This window comes from Pseudophryne corroboree, chromosome 1, assembly GCF_028390025.1.
Source record: "Pseudophryne corroboree isolate aPseCor3 chromosome 1, aPseCor3.hap2, whole genome shotgun sequence".
NCBI lineage: Eukaryota > Metazoa > Chordata > Amphibia > Anura > Myobatrachidae > Pseudophryne > Pseudophryne corroboree.
The window spans coordinates 884596384-884619233 of NC_086444.1; positions in this window are offsets into that span (position 1 = coordinate 884596384).

The window sequence follows — 22850 nt, forward strand, 5'->3', positions numbered from 1 at the left end:
TGTGACTCCAAATCCAGACCTCCATGGGTTAATAAATTTGCTTTCCATTGATAATTTTTGTGTGATTTTGTTGTCAGCACATTCAACTATGTAAAAAACAAAGTATTTAATAAGAATATTTCATTCATTCAGATCTAGGATGTGTTATTTTAGTGTTCCCTTTATTTTTTTGAGCAGTGTATGTTTCAGAGAAGAACTACAGTAGCAGTGGTATAAACAGATATTTTGACCTGACTTCTTTTTTTACATGTGTTATATTTATATACTGTGGCATGGTATAGTATTTAAGGGTTTGTTTGCAAACCAAAAAAGTTAGCAATTGGGCAAAACCATGTTGCACTGCAGGTGGGGCAGATGTAACATGTGCAGAGAAGCTAAGATTTGGGTGGGGTGTATTCAAACCGAAATCTAAATTACAGTGTAAAAATTAAGCAACCAGTACAGTATTTACCATGCACAGAAACAACATAACCAACCCAAATCTAACTCTCTCTGCACATGTTACATCTGCCCCACCTGCAGACCAACATGATTTTGCCCAATTGCGTACTTTTTTGGTTTGCTAACAACTGAATAACCCCCAAAGTCCCAAATGTTTAAGTTTCAATTCTCCCTGGAATGTTTTTCCTAAAAATTTCTCTATTTCTCAAGGAACATACTGTATAGAAATATTTGCCTAGAATGAAAGCATTATAAATATTTATTTTCAATATAATCATTTATTACATTTTAGTCATTAAATCACAGTGCAATTACAGAGTATTATTAGGGGAAAATGGAAGGGGAATTAAAAGTTGAGATCTTAGCCCATGAGTCTGGATAAGGATTGCAAGAGGCTGTTCACACGATGTACTATACACAGTATTATGCAAGTCACGGTCCTCCAAAGCTACAGAATATAATTAGATCAGATTGCAATCCTTGTTGCCTAGACAGTCCAAGCTTGTCAGTCTTTATCAAATTTATCCATTAGGATGGCAACTATGCTGTCATTGTTCACTATATATGTTATTGTGGGCAGATGTACTAAGGGCCTACTTCAGAACTGATCGCAGCAGCAAAATTGTTCTCTAAAGGGCAAAACCATGGGGGTCATTCCGAGTTGTTCGCTCGCAAGCGGATTTTAGCAGATTTGCTCATGCTAAGCCGCCGCCTACTGGGAGTGAATCTTAGCATCTTAAAATTGCGAACGATGTATTCGCAATATTGCGATTACACACCTCGTAGCAGTTTCTGAGTAGCTCCAGACTTACTCGGCATCTGCGATCAGTTCACTGCTTGTCGTTCCCGGTTTGACGTCACAAACACACCCAGCGTTCGCCCAGACACTCCCCCGTTTCTCCGGCCACTCCTGCGTTTTTTCCGGAAACTGTAGCGTTTTTTCCCACACGCCCTTAAAACGGCCTGTTTCCGCCCAGTAACACCCATTTCCTGTCAATCACATTACGATCGCCAGAACGATGAAAATGCCGTGAGTAAAATTCCTAACTGCATAGCAAATTTACTTGGCGCAGTCGCAGTGCGGACATTGCGCATGCGCATTAAGCGGAAAATCGCTGCGATGCGAAGATTTTTACCGAGCGAACAACTCGGAATGACCCCCCATGTGCACTGCAGGTGGGGCAGATATAACATGTGCAGGGAGAGTAGATTTGGGTGTGGTGTTTAAACTGAAATCTTTATTGCAATGTAAAAAATAAAGCAGCCAGTATTTACCCTGCTGAAAAACAAAATAACCCACCCAAATATAACTCTCTCTGCAAATGTTATATCTGCCCCCCCCCCCCCCCCCTCCCTGCAGTGCAGATGGGGCCTAATTCAGATCTGATCGTAGATGTGCTAAATTTAGCACATCTACCATCAGTTTCTCAGACATGTGGGGGGATGCCCAGCAAAGGGCTAGTCTGCCCAGCTTGTCTGGCTCTGCCCCCCCCAGGTACAAAAGCATTGCATGGTGGCGATGCTTTTGTCCCTATCAATTAGCTGCCTGTCAGCGCAGCACCTGGGTGCTGGCAGGCTGCTACTCGCCGTGTCCCAGGTCAAAGCGGCTGCGTGTGATGTCTTGCAGCCGCTGCAGCCCTCCCCCCAATGGTCCAGACACGCCTCCGTTGTCCGGACCGCTTCCTGCTAACGGCGTTCTAACGCCGTTGGCATGCCCCCTCCTGCCCCGCGACCACCAGGCAGATGCGATCGCAGCCCTGAGATGCTGATATCATCTCACTGGGCTCCCGAGATGCGTATGCGCAGTTTTGCCACTGCACGTGTGCACTCCACAAAGTAATTCAGACTGCGATCGCTGCTGCTGCAGCAGCGATACATTCTTACTTACCCCCATGGTTTTGCCCATTAGAGAACAATTTTGCTGCTGCGATCAGGTCTAAATTAGGCCCTAAGCCTTGGAAAGTGAAGAAATATAAAGTGGCAACTAATCAGCTCCTAACTGTCATTTTTCAAGCACAGCCTGTAACATGGCAGCTAGGAACTGTTTGGTATTGGTACTTTATCTCTCTATAAGGCTTAGTACATCTTCCCCCTTTTTTATCCCTAAGCACTGCACAAAGGGGGTAATTCCAAGTTGATCGCAGCAGGATTTTTGTTAGCAATTGGGCAAAACCATGTGCACTGCAGGGGAGGCAGATATAACATGTGCAGAGAGAGTTAGATTTGGGTGTGGTGAGTTCAATCTGCAATCTAATTTGCAGTGTATAAATAAAGCAGCCAGTATTTACCCTGCACAAAAATAAAATAACCCACCCAAATCTAAGTCTTTCTGCACATGTTATATCTGCCTCCCCTGCAGTGCACATGGTTTTGCCCAATTGCTATCAAAAATCCTGCTGCGATCAACTTGGAATTACCCCCAAAGACAGATACAATTTCCTATTTATAATGCTCTCATATTTTAGCCGCCATTCACATATGTTGGGTAATTCAGTGTCCAAAATTCGGCTGGTTTAGCACTTAGCAGTATCACTTCTGCATTTTTCAAGCTATCCTGCTCATTAAGGTAGAAATTGCATTTTGAAATGCATGTATCTTATGTGGAACCTCAAATAGAGCAACTTGCCCCAGGCTAATAGACACAAAATGTAATGAAGTCCGAGTTCAGCGGCCGTGCGGGCCGGGCCGGATTAAGCCTTGGGGATGCCCGGGGCACTTAAGACAGGGGGGCCCTGGAGGAGGAGGGGTGTATATTAGATTGTTCATATATGACTGGTGTCACCTGTGTTAAACTATTTAATTGATAAAAAGAAACTGTTTCAATACAGGTGATTGCAATCATAAATGAAGAGGGAAGCCCAGAACATTTTGTCTCCTGGAATGGGTCATGTTCGGATGTATGGATTGTGTACTGTACTGTATATTAAATTTAAACCAATGGTGTGTATTAGATTTGAACTAATAGTTTAATAATGCCTAGGTACTGTTTATAGCTCCATCTAATTGAAAGACAACTATTTTATAAAATGTACTTGTAGTACAATGAAGGCAACTTAAACAACCTTAAAATGCACATAGAAAAATAAAATCTATAATTTATCTTGTCACATTTAAGAATAGCAGTATCCTCTGTGCTACTCGCACACTGGGACAAGATGCAGGAGGGATGTGTGTGTGTCTCTGTCTCCAGTGGTTCTCAACCGCGGTCCTCAAGTACCCCCAACAGTTCATGTTTTCCAGGTCTCCTCACAGCTCCACCTGTGGGTCTTTTTAAATGTGTCAGTGAGTAATGAATACACCTGTTCAACTGCTAGGTGACCTGGAAAGCATGAACTGTTGGGGGTACTTGAGGACCGAGGATGAGAACCACTGGCCTAGACCCTCATTAGATAGCAGGTTACACAGGACCTAGAGTCCTAGACTCTCAGGCAGGGAGGAGGAGGAGCTGGGATCCCTGTGTCACTTACAGCTCTCTCCACCCTCCTATCTCCACTGTGGTCGATATCTCATGAAACCTGATACTCCTGTGTCTCTGCCTGCACTGCATACTGTCCTGCTCGCATTCTGTCTGCCTGGTTCTGCTGCTGCATAAGAGTAAAAGTTAGTGATGTCAGTGTGCTCTGGCCGGGGGGGCCCTGACAAAGGGTAAAATCCACCACTGCTAGGGAGCCATGCTAAGTGGCAGAGAATTAGTGTTTTCCTTGCTACTACTGTATAAATTGCAAGTCTGTAGATGAGAGACCCTGATAAAGGACATGACATGTCTTAATACTGCCATCCTGGGATATCAGGACTGAAAGTCTCCATGTGACTAATATTGGGCAGGTAATCTGGATGTACTGTAGGTTATACTAAGTATAGCTATTGGTGTGTTATCCATGGATCATACTATTATTAATGGCTAACATTGATGATATAAATCTATCTGTTAAGGGAACCATCAATGGTTTTACCCAATGATGTCATCCCTGCTTTACTATGGAGAAGGCTGTGGGCCAATCAGTGACTGGGGGTGGGCCTTTGTGGGTGTTGGGAGGACAGAGCTATGCTCTGTGTCCTTACACATTGTAGAGGAAAAAAACTATCTGGTTGATCATTACCATCGATAGCAGGAAACCATCTGGTTCTCCCCCATCAATGGAAAAAGTATTTAACATCAGCCATAGACCATTGATGATTTTGAATCATCAATGGTCGATGGCCATCTCTAGCTAGTACTGTATATGGAATATATATATTATGTAGGTTATCTGGATGCTAAATCCACCCACTGTTTGTTAGAAACTAAAACTTTAAATCCAGTGCCTGTAAGGCAAAGTCCTCAATTCTAGGATTATTATGATTATTATTTTTTTGGTCTATTGCATGGGTAATCTGCACATAACTGTTGATAGGTGATACAAGTGAACGGCATATTGTGCTTAGAGATGAGCGGGTTCGGTTCCTCGGAATCCGAACCCCCCCTGAACTTCAGCCTTTTTACACGGGTCCGAGGCAGACTCGGATCTTCCCGCCTTGCTCGGTTAACCCGAGCGTGCCCGAACGTCATCATCCCGCTGTCGGATTCTCGCGAGGCTCGGATTCTATTGTGAGACTCGGATTCTATATAAGGAGCTGCGCGTCGCCGCCATTTTCACACGTGCATTGAGATTGATAGGGAGAGGACGTGGCTGGCGTCCTCTCCGTTAGAATAGATAGAGACACTTGAGTTGATTACTTAGTAATTTTGGGGAGCATTAGGAGTACTCAGAGTGCAGAGTTTTGCTGATAGTTACTAGTGACTGACCACCACCAGTTTTATTTATTATTTAATATAATCCGTTCTCTGCCTGAAAAAAAACGATACACAGTCACATACCATATCTGTGCTCAGCCTCAGTGTGCTGCATGATAATATCATCTATATGTATATCTGACTGTGCTGAGTGCTCACTGCTCACACAGCTGAATTGTGGGGGAGACTGGGGTGCAGTTATAGCAGGAGTACAGTGCACACTTTTGCTGCCAGGGTGACTGACCAGTGACCACCAGTATATTGTCTGCCTGAAAAAGTTAAACACTCCTGTGGTGTTTTTTTTTATTATTCTATAAACGCATTCCGCTGACAGTGTCCAGCAGGTCCGTCATTCATTATAATATATAAATATTTACCTGCAGTAGTGTTATATTTTTTTTGTTCATCTCTATCATCTTTATCATCTCTATATTAGCAGACGCAGTACGGTAGTCCACGGCTGTGGCTACCTCTGTGTCGTCAGTGCTCGTCCATAATTGTATACCTACCTGTGGTGGGGTTTTTTTTTCTATCTTCTTCATACTAGTAGTTTAGGAGTCTGCTGACAGTGTCCAGCAGGTCCGTCATTATATTATATATACCTGCAGTAGTGATATATATATATATTTTTTATATCATTATCATCTTTATACTAGCAGACGCAGTACGGTAGTCCACGGCTGTAGCTACCTCTGTGTCGTCAGTGCTCGTCCATAATTGTATACCTACCTGTGGTGGTTTTTTTTTTCTATCTTCTTCATACTATTAGTTTAGGAGTCTGCTGACAGTGTCCAGCAGGTCCGTCATTATATTATATATACCTGCAGTAGTGATATATATATATTTTTTATATCATTATCATCTCTATACTAGCAGACGCAGTACGGTAGTCCACGGCTGTAGCTACCTCTGTGTCGTCAGTGCTCATCCATAATTGTATACCTACCTGTGGTGGGGTTTTTTTTTCTATCTTCTTCATACTAGTAGTTTAGGAGTCTGCTGACAGTGTCCAGCAGGTCCGTCATTATATTATATATACCTGCAGTAGTGATATATATATATTTTTTATATCATTATCATCTCTATACTAGCAGACGCAGTATGGTAGTCCACGGCTGTAGCTACCTCTGTGTCGTCAGTGCTCGTCCATAATTGTATACCTACCTGTGGTGGGTTTTTTTTTTCTATCTTCTTCATACTAGTAGTTTAGGAGTCTGCTGACAGTGTCCAGCAGGTCCGTCATTATATTATATATACCTGCAGTAGTGATATATATATATTTTTTATATCATTATCATCTCTATACTAGCAGATGCAGTATGGTAGTCCACGGCTGTAGCTACCTCTGTGTGGTCAGTGCGCGTCCATAATTGTATACCTACCTGTGGTGGGTTTTTTTTTTCTATCTTCTTCATACTAGTAGTTTAGGAGTCTGCTGACAGTGTCCAGCAGGTCCGTCATTATATTATATATACCTGCAGTAGTGATATATATATATTTTTTATATCATTATCATCTCTATACTAGCAGACGCAGTACGGTAGTCCACGGCTGTAGCTACCTCTGTGTCGTCAGTGCTCGTCCATAATTGTATACCTACCTGTGGTGGGGTTTTTTTTTCTATCTTCTTCATACTAGTAGTTTAGGAGTCTGCTGACAGTGTCCAGCAGGTCCGTCATTATATTATATATACATGCAGTAGTGATATATATATATTTTTTATATCATTATCATCTTTATACTAGCAGACACAGTACGGTAGTCCACGGCTGTAGCTACCTCTGTGTCGTCAGTCACTCGTCATCCATAAGTATACTAGTATCCATCCATCTCCATTGTTTACCTGAGGTGCCTTTTAGTTGTGCCTATTAAAATATGGAGAACAAAAATGTTGAGGTTCCAAAAATAGGGAAAGATCAAGATCCACTTCCACCTTGTGCTGAAGCTGCTGCCACTAGTCATGGCCGAGACGATGAAATTCCATCAACGTCGTCTGCCAAGGCCGATGCCCAATGTCATAGTACAGAGCATGTAAAATCCAAAACACAAAATATCAGTAAAAAAAGGACTCAAAAATCTAAAATAAAATCGTCGGAGGAGAAGCGTAAACTTGCCAATATGCCATTTACCACACGGAGTGGCAAGGAACGGCTGAGGCCCTGGCCTATGTTCATGGCTAGTGGTTCAGCTTCACATGAGGATGGAAGCACTCAGCCTCTCGCTAGAAAAATGAAAAGACTTAAGCTGGCAAAAGCACAGCAAAGAACTGTGCGTTCTTCGAAATCACAAATCCACAAGGAGAGTCCAATTGTGTCGGTTGCGATGCCTGACCTTCCCAACACTGGACGTGAAGAGCATGCGCCTTCCACCATTTGCACGCCCCCTGCAAGTGCTGGAAGGAGCACCCGCAGTCCAGTTCCTGATAGTCAGATTGAAGATGTCAGTGTTGAAGTACACCAGGATGAGGAGGATATGGGTGCTGCTGGCGCTGGGGAGGAAATTGACAAGGAGGATTCTGATGGTGAGGTGGTTTGTTTAAGTCAGGCACCCGGGGAGACACCTGTTGTCCGTGGGAGGAATATGGCCATTGACATGCCTGGTGAAAATACCAAAAAAATCAGCTCTTCGGTGTGGAAGTATTTCAACAGAAATGCGGACAACATTTGTCAAGCCGTGTGTTGCCTTTGTCAAACTGTAATAAGTAGGGGTAAGGACGTTAACCACCTCGGAACATCCTCCCTTATACGTCACCTGCAGCGCATTCATCATAAGTCAGTGACAAGTTCAAAAACTTTGGGCGACAGCGGAAGCAGTCCACTGACCAGTAAATCCCTTCCTCTTGTAACCAAGCTCACGCAAACCACCCCACCAACTCCCTCAGTGTCAATTTCCTCCTTCCCCAGGAATGCCAATAGTCCTGCAGGCCATGTCACTGGCAATTCTGACGAGTCCTCTCCTGCCTGGGATTCCTCCGAGGCATCCTTGCGTGTAACGCCTACTGCTGCTGGCGCTGCTGTTGTTGCGTGCAAGAGATGCTGTCGGTGGCCAGAAGAATTGCGGGACACTTTCGGCGTACAGGCACCACGTACAGAAGACTGGAGCAACACCAAAAACGCCTGAACCTGCTCTGCCATCATCTGAAGCAAGATGTGGTAACGAGGTGGAATTCAACCCTCTATATGCTTCAGAGGTTGGAGGAGCAGCAAAAGGCCATTCAAGCCTATACAACTGACCACGATATAGGAGGTGGAATGCACCTGTCTCAAGCGCAGTGGAGAATGATTTCAACGTTGTGCAAGGTTCTGCAACCTTTTGAACTTGCCACACGTGAAGTCAGTTCAGACACTGCCAGCCTGAGTCAGGTCATTCCCCTCATCAGGCTTTTGCAGAAGAAGCTGGAGACATTGAAGGAGGAGCTAACACTGAGCGATTCCGCTAGGCATGTGGGACTTGTGGATGGAGCCCTTAATTCGCTTAACAAGGATTCACGGGTGGTCAATCTGTTGAAATCAGAGCACTACATTTTGGCCACCGTGCTCGATCCTAGATTTAAAACCTACCTTGGATCTCTCTTTCCGGCAGACACAAGTCTGCAGGGGTTCAAAGAACTGCTGGTGAGAAAATTGTCAAGTCAAGCGGAACGCGACCTGTCAACATCTCCTCCTTCACATTCTCCCGCAACTGGGGGTGCGAGGAAAAGGCTCAGAATTCCGAGCCCACCCGCTGGCGGTGATGCAGGGCAGTCTGGAGTGACTGCTGATGCTGACATCTGGTCCGGACTGAAGGACCTGCCAACGATTACGGACATGTCGTCTACTGTCACTGCATATGATTCTCTCCCCATTGAAAGAATGGTGGAGGATTATATGAGTGACCGCATCCAAGTAGGCATGTCAGACAGTCCGTACGTATACTGGCAGGAAAAAGAGGCAATTTGGAGGCCCTTGCACAAACTGGCTTTATTCTACCTAAGTTGCCCTCCCACAAGTGTGTACTCCGAAAGAGTGTTTAGTGCCGCCGCTCACCTTGTCAGCAATCGGCGTACGAGGTTACTTCCAGAAAATGTGGAGAAGATGATGTTCATTAAAATTAATTATAATCAATTCCTCCATGGAGACATTCACCAGCAGCAATTGCCTCCACAAAGTACACAGGGAGCTGTGGTGGTGGATTCCAGTGGGGACGAATTGATAATCTGTGAGGAGGGGGATGTACACGGTGATGAATCGGAGGATGATGATGAGGTGGACATCTTGCCTCTGTAGAGACAGTTTGTGCAAGGAGAGATTAATTGCTTCTTTTTTGGTGGGGGTCCAAACCAACCCGTCATTTCAGTCACAGTCGTGTGGCAGACCCTGTCACTGAAATGATGGGTTGGTTAAAGTGTGCATGTCCTGTTTATACAACATAAGGGTGGGTGGGAGGGCCCAAGGACAATTCCATCTTGCACCTCTTTTTTCTTTCATTTTTCTTTGCGTCATGTGCTGTTTGGGGAGTGTTTTTTGGAAGGGCCATTTTGCGTGACACTGCAGTGCCACTCCTAGATGGGCCAGGTGTTTGTGTCGGCCACTAGGGTCGCTTATCTTAGTCACACAGCTACCTCATTGCGCCTCTTTTTTTTCTTCTTTGCGTCATGTGCTGTTTGGGGAGTATTTTTTGGAAGGGCCATCCTGCGTGACACTGCAGTGCCACTCCTAGATGGGCCAGGTGTTTGTGTCGGCCACTAGGGTCACTTATCTTAGTCACACAGTTACCTCATTGCGCCTCTTTTTTTTCTTCTTTGCGTCATGTGCTGTTTGGGGAGTATTTTTTGGAAGGGCCATCCTGCGTGACACTGCAGTGACACTCCTAGATGGGCCAGGTGTTTGTGTCGGCCACTAGGGTCACTTATCTTAGTCACACAGCTACCTCATTGCGCCTCTTTTTTTTCTTCTTTGCGTCATGTGCTGTTTGGGGAGTATTTTTTGGAAGGGCCATCCTGCCTGACACTGCAGTGCCACTCCTAGATGGGCCAGGTGTTTGTGTCGGCCACTAGGGTCACTTAGCTTACTCACACAGCTACCTCATTGCACCTCTTTTTTTCTTTGCGTCATGTGGTGTTTGGGGAGTGTTTTTTGGAAGGGCCATCCTGCGTGACACTGCAGTGCCACTCCTAGATGGGCCAGGTGTTTGTGTCGGCCACTAGGGTCACTTATCTTAGTCACACAGCTACCTCATTGCGCCTCTTTTTTTTCTTCTTTGCGTCATGTGCTGTTTGGGGAGTATTTTGTGGAAGGGCCATCCGGCCTGACACTGCAGTGCCACTCCTAGATGGGCCAGGTGTTTGTGTCGGCCACTAGGGTCGCTTAGCTTACTCACACAGCTACCTCATTGCGCCTCTTTTTTTCTTTGCGTCATGTGCTGTTTGGGGAGTGTTTTTTGGAAGGGCCATCCTGCGTGACACTGCAGTGCCACTCCTAGATGGGCCAGGTGTTTGTGTCGGCCACTTGGGTCGCTGAGGTTAGTCATCCAGCGACCTCGGTGCAAATTTTAGGACTAAAAATAATATTGTGAGGTGTGAGGTGTTCAGAATAGACTGAAAATGAGTGGAAATTATGGTTATTGAGGTTAATAATACTTTGGGATCAAAATGACCCCCAAATTCTATGATTTAAGCTGTTTTTTAGGGTTTTTTGAAAAAAACACCCGAATCCAAAACACACCCGAATCCGACAAAAAAAATTCGGTGAGGTTTTGCCAAAACGCGTTCGAACCCAAAACACGGCCATGGAACCGAACCCAAAACCAAAACACAAAACCCGAAAAATTTCCGGTGCACATCTCTAATTGTGCTGGCCATCTTTTTATCCCAAAAAATGCATCTTACGCGCAATGCGACTAGGATGCACCAGGAGACTGGACTGATTAGTATGATATGCAGCACTTGTATGCCACTGAGATGGATTATATGAACAGCTACGAATGATACATTGTGGCTAAACATATTTTCGGATGAAAAAGATGCAAAAAAGACACCCAGCGCTAGCAGAGTCCCACATGAGCTGGCGTTTCCCTTGCATAAGGCGAGTGTATAGAGGCTAGGTATATAAGAACACATCTGTAGGTTACATCAGGGGGTGTCTTTATTAAGGACCCCACTTAAATATTTTAATTTGTTATAAATATGTATTATTATGCATGCAAAATTTGCAAATGCAGTTTCTGACATAAAACCACCTGGATGGTATAAAATGTATCCCACTGAAAGTATATGGCTACTTCCAGTCATTTATAATGTTGCTCTATCTATGCATTGAATCTCATTTAAGTATCTTGTCCTGAGTTGAGTCTGCATATAAGAGTAATAGGAGACATGTAAGTGCATCTATCCAGCATTCAGCAAGGACATCCCAAGAAAATTTAACATTTTCTGCAAACATCACCATCCTAGAGCTGTAGGGAGGTGTGTGCAAGCAGTACAGTTGTCCAGGGCACACGGCGTGGCACCCTGCCAGTAGCGCCTCCCATAGGATGCATTGGCAGAGATCAGCTGCAGCAGGTGGGGACTGATGATCAGTCCCCCCTGCCCCATGCTCCACTGTGCTGACTCTGCAAACAGGTGAGTGAGTGGGGCTATATGGGGTAGTGGCCTATTAAGGTAAAGGGGGAGGTGTCTTGAGGCACAGGGGGTTATGCTGTCCCATAGAAATTTTTTTTGGGGTGAGTGGCGTTACATACTAACAACAATAGTAATATAAAAAAACACATGGTGACACATGAGGAGGGTGGGGGGTACTTAACCGGGGACCATTGACACTGGAGGTGAGGGTGGGGGTTCTGCCAGGGGCTCTGTTACCACCAGGGGTGTGGGGGTGTGACAATTAAGGGGGGGGGGGGGGGTAATATAACAGAGAAACTTTTGAATGTCTGATAGCATTCAATTCTTAGCCTATTATCATCCATTTTGTTGGAGAGAGACCTTAAATAGAAACAGAGTAAAAACAGGATGGGTAGTGACTGGTTAAATAACTGATATCTCCAGATCCCTTTAATAGCACCAGCATAATCATAAGCAGCCCAAGCCTTTCAACTGATGCAGTGACCCCAGCATCATCAAGCTGGAACACACCCCCAGGAGATGACCGCTGGATAAAAAACTCATGGCCCCAGCATTAACACCAGCTCCTGTAGCCTCCAGACCTCCCAGTACCAGGAGGTCATGCTGGACATAATGGGTCTGACCAGAGCATCCAGAAAACCAGTCTAAAAAAAAGCAGGGGACTGGGCAACAGCCCCCTCCAGCCTGACAGTCCTCATGGTCCCTGGAGTAATTCCACAGTGAGCAAGTGGTGAAATGCCGTGATTCTTACTTTTTGCTTCTCCCTGTCACCACTGCCTCTCCAAGTCACCATCTGCCTGTCATCCTCTGCCTCTCACCATCACCCTCTTCCTCTCCCTATCACCCTAAGTTCTTCACCATCTTCCTATTTGTCTGCCTCTCCATATCACCCTCTTTCTCTCCCTGTCACCCTCTGCCCATCACTCCCTGTGCTCATCGCCATCTGCCTCTCCATGTCAACATCTGCCCCTCCCTTTCACCCTCTACCCATCACACTCTGCCTCTCCCTGTCACCATCTGCCCATCACCCTTTGCCTCTCCATGTCACCCTTGACCCATCACCCTCTGTCTCTCCCTGTCACCCTCTGTCTGTCCCTGCCACCCTTTGCCCATCACCCTCTGCATCTCCATGTCAACCTCTGACCCTCCCTTTTACCCTCTACCCATCACCCAATGCCTCTTCCTGTCACCCTCTGCCCATCACCCTTTGCCTGTCCATGTCACTCTATCATCATCATTGTCATGCTCAGCTTGAGTTGAGGATCTGACGATTGACAATTGACTGAGGGAGCAGCTTTTGGCAAAGGAAGGAAACAAGATGGCTGAATGTAGTTCTTACTCAAGGATTGAAGACTTAGGCCCAAAGATGTTGAGAGGTAGGCAATGAGGACAATGAACGAGAACGATACACTGAAGAAAGATTAATTTAGCTTTACTGAGACCTCAATCATACACAACAACTAGGAAATAAGGGTGTAATTCAGAGTTGATCGCAGCAGCAAATTTGTTAGCATTTGGGCAAAACCATGTGCACTGCAGGTGTGGCAGATATAACATTTGCAGAGAGAGTTAGATTTGGGTGGGTTATTTTGTTTCTGTGCAGGTTAAATAATGGCTGCTTTATTTTTACACTGCAATTTAGATTTCAGTTTGAACACACCCCACCCAAATCTACTCTCTCTGCACAAGTTATATCTGCCCCCCTGCAGTGCACATGGTTTTACCCAACTGCTAACAAATTTGCTGCTGCGATCAACTCTGAATTAGGCACTAAGGGGGTCATTCCAAGTTGATCGCTAGATAGCAACATTTTGCAGTGCTGCGATTAGGTTAAAACTCTGCAAAACTGCGTATGCACCGCAATACGCAGGCATGTCGTACGGGTACAAAGAGGATCGGTGCTGGGCGATGGATTTAACAAAGAATCCATTCGCACAGTCGATTGCAAGGTGATTGACAAAAAGAGGGCGTTTATGAGTGTCAACTGACCGTTTCCTGGGAGTGTATGGGAAAACGCAGGCGTGTCCAAGCGTTTGCAGGGCGGGTGTCTGACGTCAATTGTGGGACCAAAAAGACTGGAGTGATCGCAGCGGCTGAGTAAGTCCAGAGCTACTCAGAGACCGCACAAACTGTTCTTGTACCGCTCGGCTGCAAAGGCATTTGCACACTTGCAAAGCATAAATATACTCCCCCCATAGGCGACGACTATCTGATCGCAGTGCTGCAAAAAGTTGCTAGTGAGGGATCAACTTGGAATGACCCCCTAAGTCTGAGTGAATTCTGAAAGACGAAATGGTCGTGACTTGTAAGCGATGCTGAAGAATATTGAATGAAGAAGTGACTTGTGATTTGTAAATGATGTTGAAGAATATTGAATGAAGAAGTGACTTGTGATTTGTAAACGATGCTGAAGAACTCTGAATGAAGAGATAACTTGTGATTTGTAAATTATGCTGAAGAACGCTGAATGAAGAGATGACTTGTGATTTGTAAACAATGCTGAAGAACACTGAATGAAGAGATGACTTGTGATTTGTAAACAATGCTGAAGAATACTGAATGAAGAGATGACTTGTGATTTGTAAACAATGCTGAAGAACTCTGAAAGAAGAGATGACTTGAAGAACGATGTTGAAGAGAGGATCGCTGTGAGCACCGTCAGCAAATGAGACCCTCTACCAGATAGAGGACCCAGTGGTTAAACCGCAAGAGTGGGTGGACTGGTAGCAAAGGACTGCAAAAACAGAACTGACCACCGGACGGCCACAACAGAACCAGGACACCAAGGGTTAACCTGGGAGCACAGAGCTTGAGCACCTTACAGCAGCAAGTAACTTGAAGCACTGGCACCATGACTAAGCATCAACCTCTTTTTATAAGGGAAGACTGCACTGGATTGACTGGATGCGAACTGGGATACCTATTGGCTTGGCTTGGTCTCCAACATGGCGGCTCCCTGCACAGAGGACACATGTGGAACCAGCACACAGCCACTACCTCAGGCCTCTGCCTCCTAGACACCGCACTCCAGCAAAAGAACACTTGGAAACAGACACCTCCGGCTGCCATGTTCCGCTTCCCAGGACCTGGACCCAGCCTCCAGACACCCGGCAGCCACACCAGAGGACCTTGTTGCCGCAGCTGCTATCCGCTGCAGCCACAATAGCCGGCTAACAGGAAGGCCACAGGGACAAGAACCGGAGGTAAGACTCCGGATGCTGACAATCATCACCTTCTAGCTCTCCTTTTCACCCTCTTTCTGTCCCTGCCACCATCTGCCTCTCCATGTCAACTACTGTCCCTCTTTTACCCTCTACCCATCACCCTCTGCCTCCCCCTGTCACCCTATGCCTTTGCCCATCATCCCCTGCTTCTCCCAGTCACCCTCTGCCAGTCAGCCTCTACCTCATCCCATCACCCCCTGCCTCTCCCCATCACCCTCTATCCATTACCATCTGCTTCTCTGTGTCACTCTCTGTCTCACTCCATCACCCTCTGCCTCTCCTTCACATTCTGCCCATCACTCTCTGCTGTTCACCGTAATTCTTTGCCAATTACCATCTGTAGGGGCATCTTGAGAGGAGGAGGTCTGTTTCTCCTCCCTAGCTCGTAGCGCAGTGGAATTCTGAGCACTAGGGTCACTGGGAAACCCTAGTGCCATACAATAGTCCAGTGGGCATGTGCAGGTCTCTGGGAAAAGTGTGCAGTGGCCATTTTCACTGTGATTTTCCTTCTGTGCATGTGCAAAATGCTGGGAAGATAGCCGCCATGCCATTTTTCTGGTGTGCTGCCACTGACGTTGGACTTCAGATGGGTTAGTAGTATTCAAGAAATGGGTACAGGGTGTGCGGTGTGGGTCCCCATGGACCTGTGTGCACTGCACACCTTGCACCCGTTATAGATACGCCACTGACCATCTGCCTCTCTCTTTCAACCTCTGTCTCTGCCGATCACTCTCTGCTTCTCTCTGTCACCACTGCCAATCACCATCTACCTCACCCCATCACCCTCTGCCTCTCTTTATTACCATCTACAGTACCTCACACTATCACCATCTGCCTCTCCCCATCACCCTCTCCCTATCACATTCTGCCTGTCACCCTTTACTCATCGCCATCTGCCTATCCCTGTCACCATCTGCCAGTTACCCACTGCCTCTCCCTGTCACCTTCAGCCAGCTTTGCTGCTGACAACAGACACTGATGAGTTTAAAGGGGGCACAGATTATTATTATTATTATTTGATTAAAGGAGGCACAGATTATAATTTGATTAGAGAGGCTATTATTAGACACTGGAATGCTATCTGTACTGTTTGGCAGTCACGTGGCGTGTGTCATATTATGAACTGAACAGGGGGCTTATAAGGGAAGGAGCCTAAAGCATATTTTTCCACCTGGGCCCACTACTTGCAAGTTCAGCCACTGCCCCGGACTGCTCTCCACTTTTTCTCTTGCCAGTAACCCCGCCAACTCACAAAATGTCACAGGGGTGGGGCCAGCAGTGAGCCCTGCTCAGCACTGCACCATATTATTAATACATGTGTTTAATTTAAAATTGTGGACTTCTACAATCCTGGACACAATTTTGTACTTTTGTGAATGACAAACATGTTCATTTATGTTTTATTTAGATTTTTTTTATTTTTTAAGGATTCGCTCTTTATGTCTTAAAGAATGTTTTATCCATATTATACCATTACAGCAATGGTATAATAATTGTTGTTGCAGTCACTATGAATACTACCAGGCATAAAGCTTTAAGGTTGTACGTAAATTAAAACAAACACTTTAGCACAGTGGATTCCAAACTTTGTTGAATCCCGGTGCCCTAGAATATCAGAATTTTTTTCACGGCACCCCTAGGCCAAAAATTTCTTATTGAGAAATTTAGAAAGAAATATTACATTAAGTAGATCGCGTTTATATGTCATCCTTAGGGTCAGTTGTGTGGTGAGGGACAAGATTTGCTTCTGTTTGGCCACATATTTTATGACTGGCAGCCACCAGCACTGGTTTTGCTTATTATATTGACCATGAATAATTCGAATTGGTCCTGGACCACCAACCCCGGGCAACCCTGCTAGTGTTCCGAGGCACCCCAGGGAGCCACGGCACACAGTTTGGAAACCTCTGCTTTAGCATATGGCAGGGAACACTACTTCTTCATGTTGGAAGTAATGTAGGCCATTGTATTTCACTATTACTGAAAGTAAAAGTTCAATATTTAAAAATTAATTTAGCAAAATCTCTACAAAGCAAATATTGCTAATAGGGAAAAGATAAGGTAATGAAACTAATGTTGGAATAGTAAATATTTTACGTCTGTGGTCAAGAAAAAAAATTGGTGTGTTGCCGCCGCTCTAGTGTAGTGTGGCTCTTAAAAAGGTATCTGAAAGGAAAATGTATGATTCTTATCATTAGAAATGTAACGTACTTGAAGATAATGAGAACATTAGGGGGTTTTCTCAGAAAAGATAGATTAATATAGGGTGTGAGATTATATAAGTGAAATGAACATAAAGTCCCATTTCCTTATGCTCACACACCAAAGGTAAGGCACCCCTATTGTTTTATATTATGAAAGTCTAGGTACACTAGAAAGATAGAAAGATATATTGGGGGTCATTCCGAGTTGATCGCTCACTGCCGATTTTCGCAGCACAGCGATCAGGTAAAAAAAATGACAAAACTGCACGTGTATGCGCCGCAATGCGCACGCACGTCGTACGGGCACAAAGAGCATTGCTGCTTTGCACTGGATCTAGCGACGATTCCATTCGCACAGTCGATCGCAAGGTTATTGACAGAAAGAGGGCGTTTATGAGTGTCAACTGACCGTTTTCTGGGAGTGTTTGGGAAAACGCAGGTGTGTCTAGGCGTTTGCAGGGCAGGTATCCGACGTCAATTCTGGGACCTTCGTCGCTGCAATCACCGCACAGAATAAGTAACTACAGGGCTGGTCTTGTTTTGCACAAAATGTTTTTGTACCGCTCGGCTGCACAGGCATTCGCACTCTTGCAAAGCAAAAATACACTCCCCCGTGGGCGGCGACAAGTGCTAAAAGTAGCTAGCGAGTGATCAACTCGGAATGACCCCCCAAACCTATAAAGGGGATCAGTATGAAATGCCAGCGGAAGAGATCTCGGCTGTCATGATCATGACAGCTGGATTCCATCCACCGTAATGCTGGCAGGGGGGTGAGCACTAGAAAGCCCATTGCGGGCTCGCTGCAGGCATCGTGGCTCGCTGCGTGAAGATGCCATGTGGCCAAATTTACTTTAAAAAAAAAATATGTAAAAGAAAATACCGCAGTGTGCCCTGTGATAATCTTACCAGCACAGGCTGGCGAGATCACAGGGCAGCACTGCAGAGAAAGCTGAGCGGGGACCCGGCAGTGTGATCAGCTATGTGTGTCCGATGGACACACATGCTGATCACTGGTTTAAAAAAAAGAGAAAAAAAACGAAAAAAAACCCCAACACATACTCACCTGTCCAGGGAGCCGGTGTCCACTGCTCCGGTGAGCACTGCCGGGCGCCGGATACCCCATATGCTGCGCTGTGTAAATAGACCCCTTAGTACCTTAGATATTTTGATTTAACCATCTGTGCTGAAGCCTGGATATCACTAAAACATGCACTGTTAGTGTGCCTTGAGGGCCGAGGTTGGGAATGCCTAATATACATGAAAGCGTCCCTTTTAAATACACACCAAATTCCAGGGCAGACCTGTCTTCAGTGGAAACTCATCCAACCCAGGAAATTCCTAGGTTTTTGGTGTAATGGGAATTCAGAGTGAGACCCGGCACATTCCCGAGTTGATAGACCCAGGTTGTACCCGTGGATCTTACCCGTGGATCTTATGTGTGTCTTGGCTAGTTACTGCGTGTAGACTAAGCACAGCTGCATGTGTGTTTGCAATCAGTAGTTTGATGTTCGCTGTTCCTAATGCTGCTGTCACCATTAGTAACATGCTCTGCATGGCTCCTCAGCTACTCTAACAAAGTCTCTCAGTTGCTAAGATGTAGTTGCATTTTTAAGATAGCACTGTTTGCAATGGGGATGCCCTTGTCGCACTCATGTCATACCCTTTATCGCAGCTTCTGTGTGCCCAGCAAAAATGTCATGCCCATGACATGCACTTCTTGCGTAATGCACTTCTTCAGAGCGTGCGATTGCTTTATTGTCTGCAATGTACTGCCTGAGATTGTGGATGTTTTGTCTTGCGCATGCGGGTGATTTCTCCCTCTACTGTGCATGCGCACATTGCCGATAGTCACTACTTGTGTGCGTTATCCCAGTAACGTCCAACTCAGAATCAGGCCCACAGTTCTAGAATATTCGTTTCAAACATATTGTGTCCCATATCAGTATGGTAATGTGTACCTGCCTTTGTTAATCTTACTAGATAGCCTTTTATATTTCATTTAATGTTATATTAGGAGTAGAGGACCATTAATGTTGATATGGATTCATATCTACATATATAGTGCAGCAAGATCACTCTGCAAAATTCATTTTATGGAGCCATGGAACTTATGAAATGTGTCATTTATTTAAAATAAATTGATCTTCCCTTCATGCAGTTGATTTATTGCTGGCTGTAAAACGCTAGTTGTTGAGTTAGATATTAGGAAAGGTGTGGGAGGTCATATAGTAACTAATGACTAATATTATCCTGGCATGTGTGCCAAAGGTTCTACAACGAAATAATAATAAATCATTTTGGTCTTCTAGACCCCTATTAGTTGGACGCCACTTAGTAAGAAGAATGAAGGGTCTGTACGGAGCCTGTTACATTTGAATGTACAATATATGTCAGGTTCAGAGCACAAAACAGTGAAGAGTAAAATGGTGCTCATATTACAGTACATGGAAAACCTTGCTACAGTGAGAAAAGCTGTGCCTGTCATTTCTAGAGTGAGTCATTCTGTAGCTATACAAGCTCAAAGTAATACCAATCACTTAGTTCTGGTCATGCAACAGTGAGCCACGGGTCTAGTTTCTAGCAAACACTTGTGTGGTATGATCCAGGTAATTTGAGTTAAGACCCTTTTCTTCTTGTTTGTCCTTAAATACCTTTAGCCATACATAGTTTGTAGGGGTGTATCTAGGTGTCAGAGCTCCCCTGCCCCCCCCCCCCCCATATTTTCAGAATTACACTCTATACTTTCACTCACACCTTCCCCCAACTCCATTCACACCTCCCCCTCACAAGTGGTTGATCTAGCCTCACTTTTGGGGGATGTATGATACTGGCACGGATCATGCCTGTATAAGTCTTCCCCCATCTTTACCGAGGTGAAGCAGGAAGCAACGGCATCAAGATGTTTGCTAGAGTGGGGGAGTGAAAACTCTCCCCTCCGACGATCTCTGTCAGCCTTTACAGCACACTAAAAATTACCTGTAACCATACCTGAACCTATCTGGTAATAGAAATTCAGAGAATTAGTCACACATATTTGCAAACACATGTTTAGCTGTTGAGCCACTTCACGGCTCCTCCGATATCAGCAGTCCTAACACTACATAATAGCAGTGCCCACATAGGGCCATGTAATTTATCACAGTAGGCCTCATGATAAAGGCTATTACTAAAACACATCTAGTGCACCTGAAACATAATTATCTCCAGGAATGACCGAGCAACTTTCATTGTTTGTCTGCTTGTGTGCTAGAGGCATTGAATGGGAGCAGTATTTGGAAGGCATGCTGTTCCTTGTAGTGCCAATGGGAGAGCCAGGTGGTGGCTCCCGAGTAAGTTAGCTCTCTGTCTAGATGTGTTTTAGTAATAGCCTTTATCATGAGGCCTACTGTGACAAATTACATGGCCCTATGTGGGCACTGCTATTATGTAGTGTTAGGACTACTGATATCGGAGAAGCCGTGAAGTGGCCCAGCAGCTAAACATGTGTTTGCAAACATGTGTGACTAATTCTCTGAATTACTATTACCAGATAGTTTCAGGTATGGTTACAGGTAATTTTTAGTGTGCTGAAGGGAAATTTAGGGGTGGGTATTTGCACCCCCCCAACCCTCTCTGTCTGTTGTTTGTCTGTGACCCCTCCCCCTTTCCAGCACCTGATACATAATTATCTCCAGGAATGACCGAGCAACTACCATTGTTTGGCTGCTTGTGTGCGAGAGGAATTGAATGGGAGCAGTATTTGAAAGGCATGCTGGGGGTCATTCCGAGTTGTTCGCTAGCACATTTCGGTCGCAGTGCAGCGTTCAGGCAAAAAAAGGCACTTCTGCGCATGCGTATGTGGTGCAATGCGCACGCGCGTCGTACTATTACAACAAACGATGTAGTTTCACACAAGGTCTAGCGAAGCTTTTCAGTCGCACTGCTGCCCGCAGAGTGATTGACAGGAAGTGGTCGTTTCTGGGTGTCAACTGACCGTTTTCAGGGAGTGAGCGGAAAAAAACGCAAACGTGCCAGATAAAAACACAGGCGTGGCTGGGAAATGTAGGCATGGCTGGCCGAACGCAGGGCGTGTTCGTGACATCAAAACAGGAATTGAATAGTCTGAAGTGATCGCAAGCACTGAGTAGGTCTGGAGCTACTCTGGAACTGCACAAAAAATGTTTGTAATCGCTCTGCGATCCAGTCGTTCGCACTTCTGCTAAGCTAAAATACACTCCCAGAGGGCGGCGGCTTAGCGTTTGCACGGCTGCTAAAAGCAGCTAGCGAGCGAACAACTCGGAATGGCCCCCACTGTTCCTTGTAGTACTAATGGGAGATCCTGGGGGTGGCTCCCGGGTAAGTTAGCTCTCTGTTTGGATGTGTTTTAGTAATAGCCTTTATCATGCGGCGTACTGTGACAAATTACATGGCCCTATGTGGGCACTGCTATTATGTAGTGTTAGGACTGCTGATATCGGAGAAGCCGTGAAGTGGCCCAGCAGCTAAACATGGTTTGCAAACATGTGTGACTAATTCTCAGAATTTCTATTACCATATAGGTGAAGGTATGGTTAAAGGTAATTTTTAGTGTGCTGAAGGGAAATTTAGGGGTGGGTATTTGCACCCCTCAACCCTCTCTGTCTGTTACCCCTCCCCCTTTCCAGCACCTGATACATAATTATCTCTAGGAATGACCGAGCAACTATCATTGTTTGTCTGCTTGTGTGCGAGAGGCATTGAATGGGAGCAGTATTTTGGAAGGCATGCTGTTCCTTGTAGTGCCAATGGGAGATCCAGGGGGTGGCTCCCGAGTATGTTAGCTCTCTGTCTGGATGTGTTTTAGTAATAGCCTTTATCATGAGGCCTACTGTGACAAATTACATGGCCCCATGTGGGCACTGCTATTATGTAGTGTTAGGACTACTGATATCGGAGAAGCCGCGAAGTGGCCCAGCAGCTAAACATGTGTTTGCAAACATGTGTGACTAATTCTCTGAATTACTATTACCAGATAGTTTCAGGTATGGTTGCAGGTAATTTTTAGTGTGCTGAAGGGAAATTTAGGGGTGGGGATTTGCACCCCCCAACCCTCTCTGTCTGTTGTTTGTCTGTGACCCCTCCCCCTTTCCAGCACCTGATACATAATTATCTCCAGGAATGACCGAGCAACTACCATTGTTTGGCTGCTTGTGTGCGAGAGGCATTGAATGTTAGCAGTATTTGGAAAGCATGCTGTTACTTGTAATGCTAATGGGAGATCCTGGGGGTGGCTCCAGGGTAAGTTAGCGCTCTGTCTGGATGTGTTTTAGTAATAGCCTTTATCATGAAGCGTACTGTGACAAATTACATGGCCCTATGTGGGCACCGCTTTTATATAGTGTTAGGACTGCTGATACTGGAGAAGCCGTGAAGTAGCTCAGCAGCTAAACATGTGTTTACAAACATGTGTGACTAATTCTCAGAATTTCTATTACCAGATAGGTTCAGGTATGGTTACAGGTAATTTTTAGTGTGCTGAAGGGAAATTTAGGGGTGGGGATTTGCACCCCCCAACCCTCTCGGTCTGTTGTTTGTCTGTGACCCCTCTCCCTTTCCAGCACCTGATACATCATTATCTCCAGGAATGACCG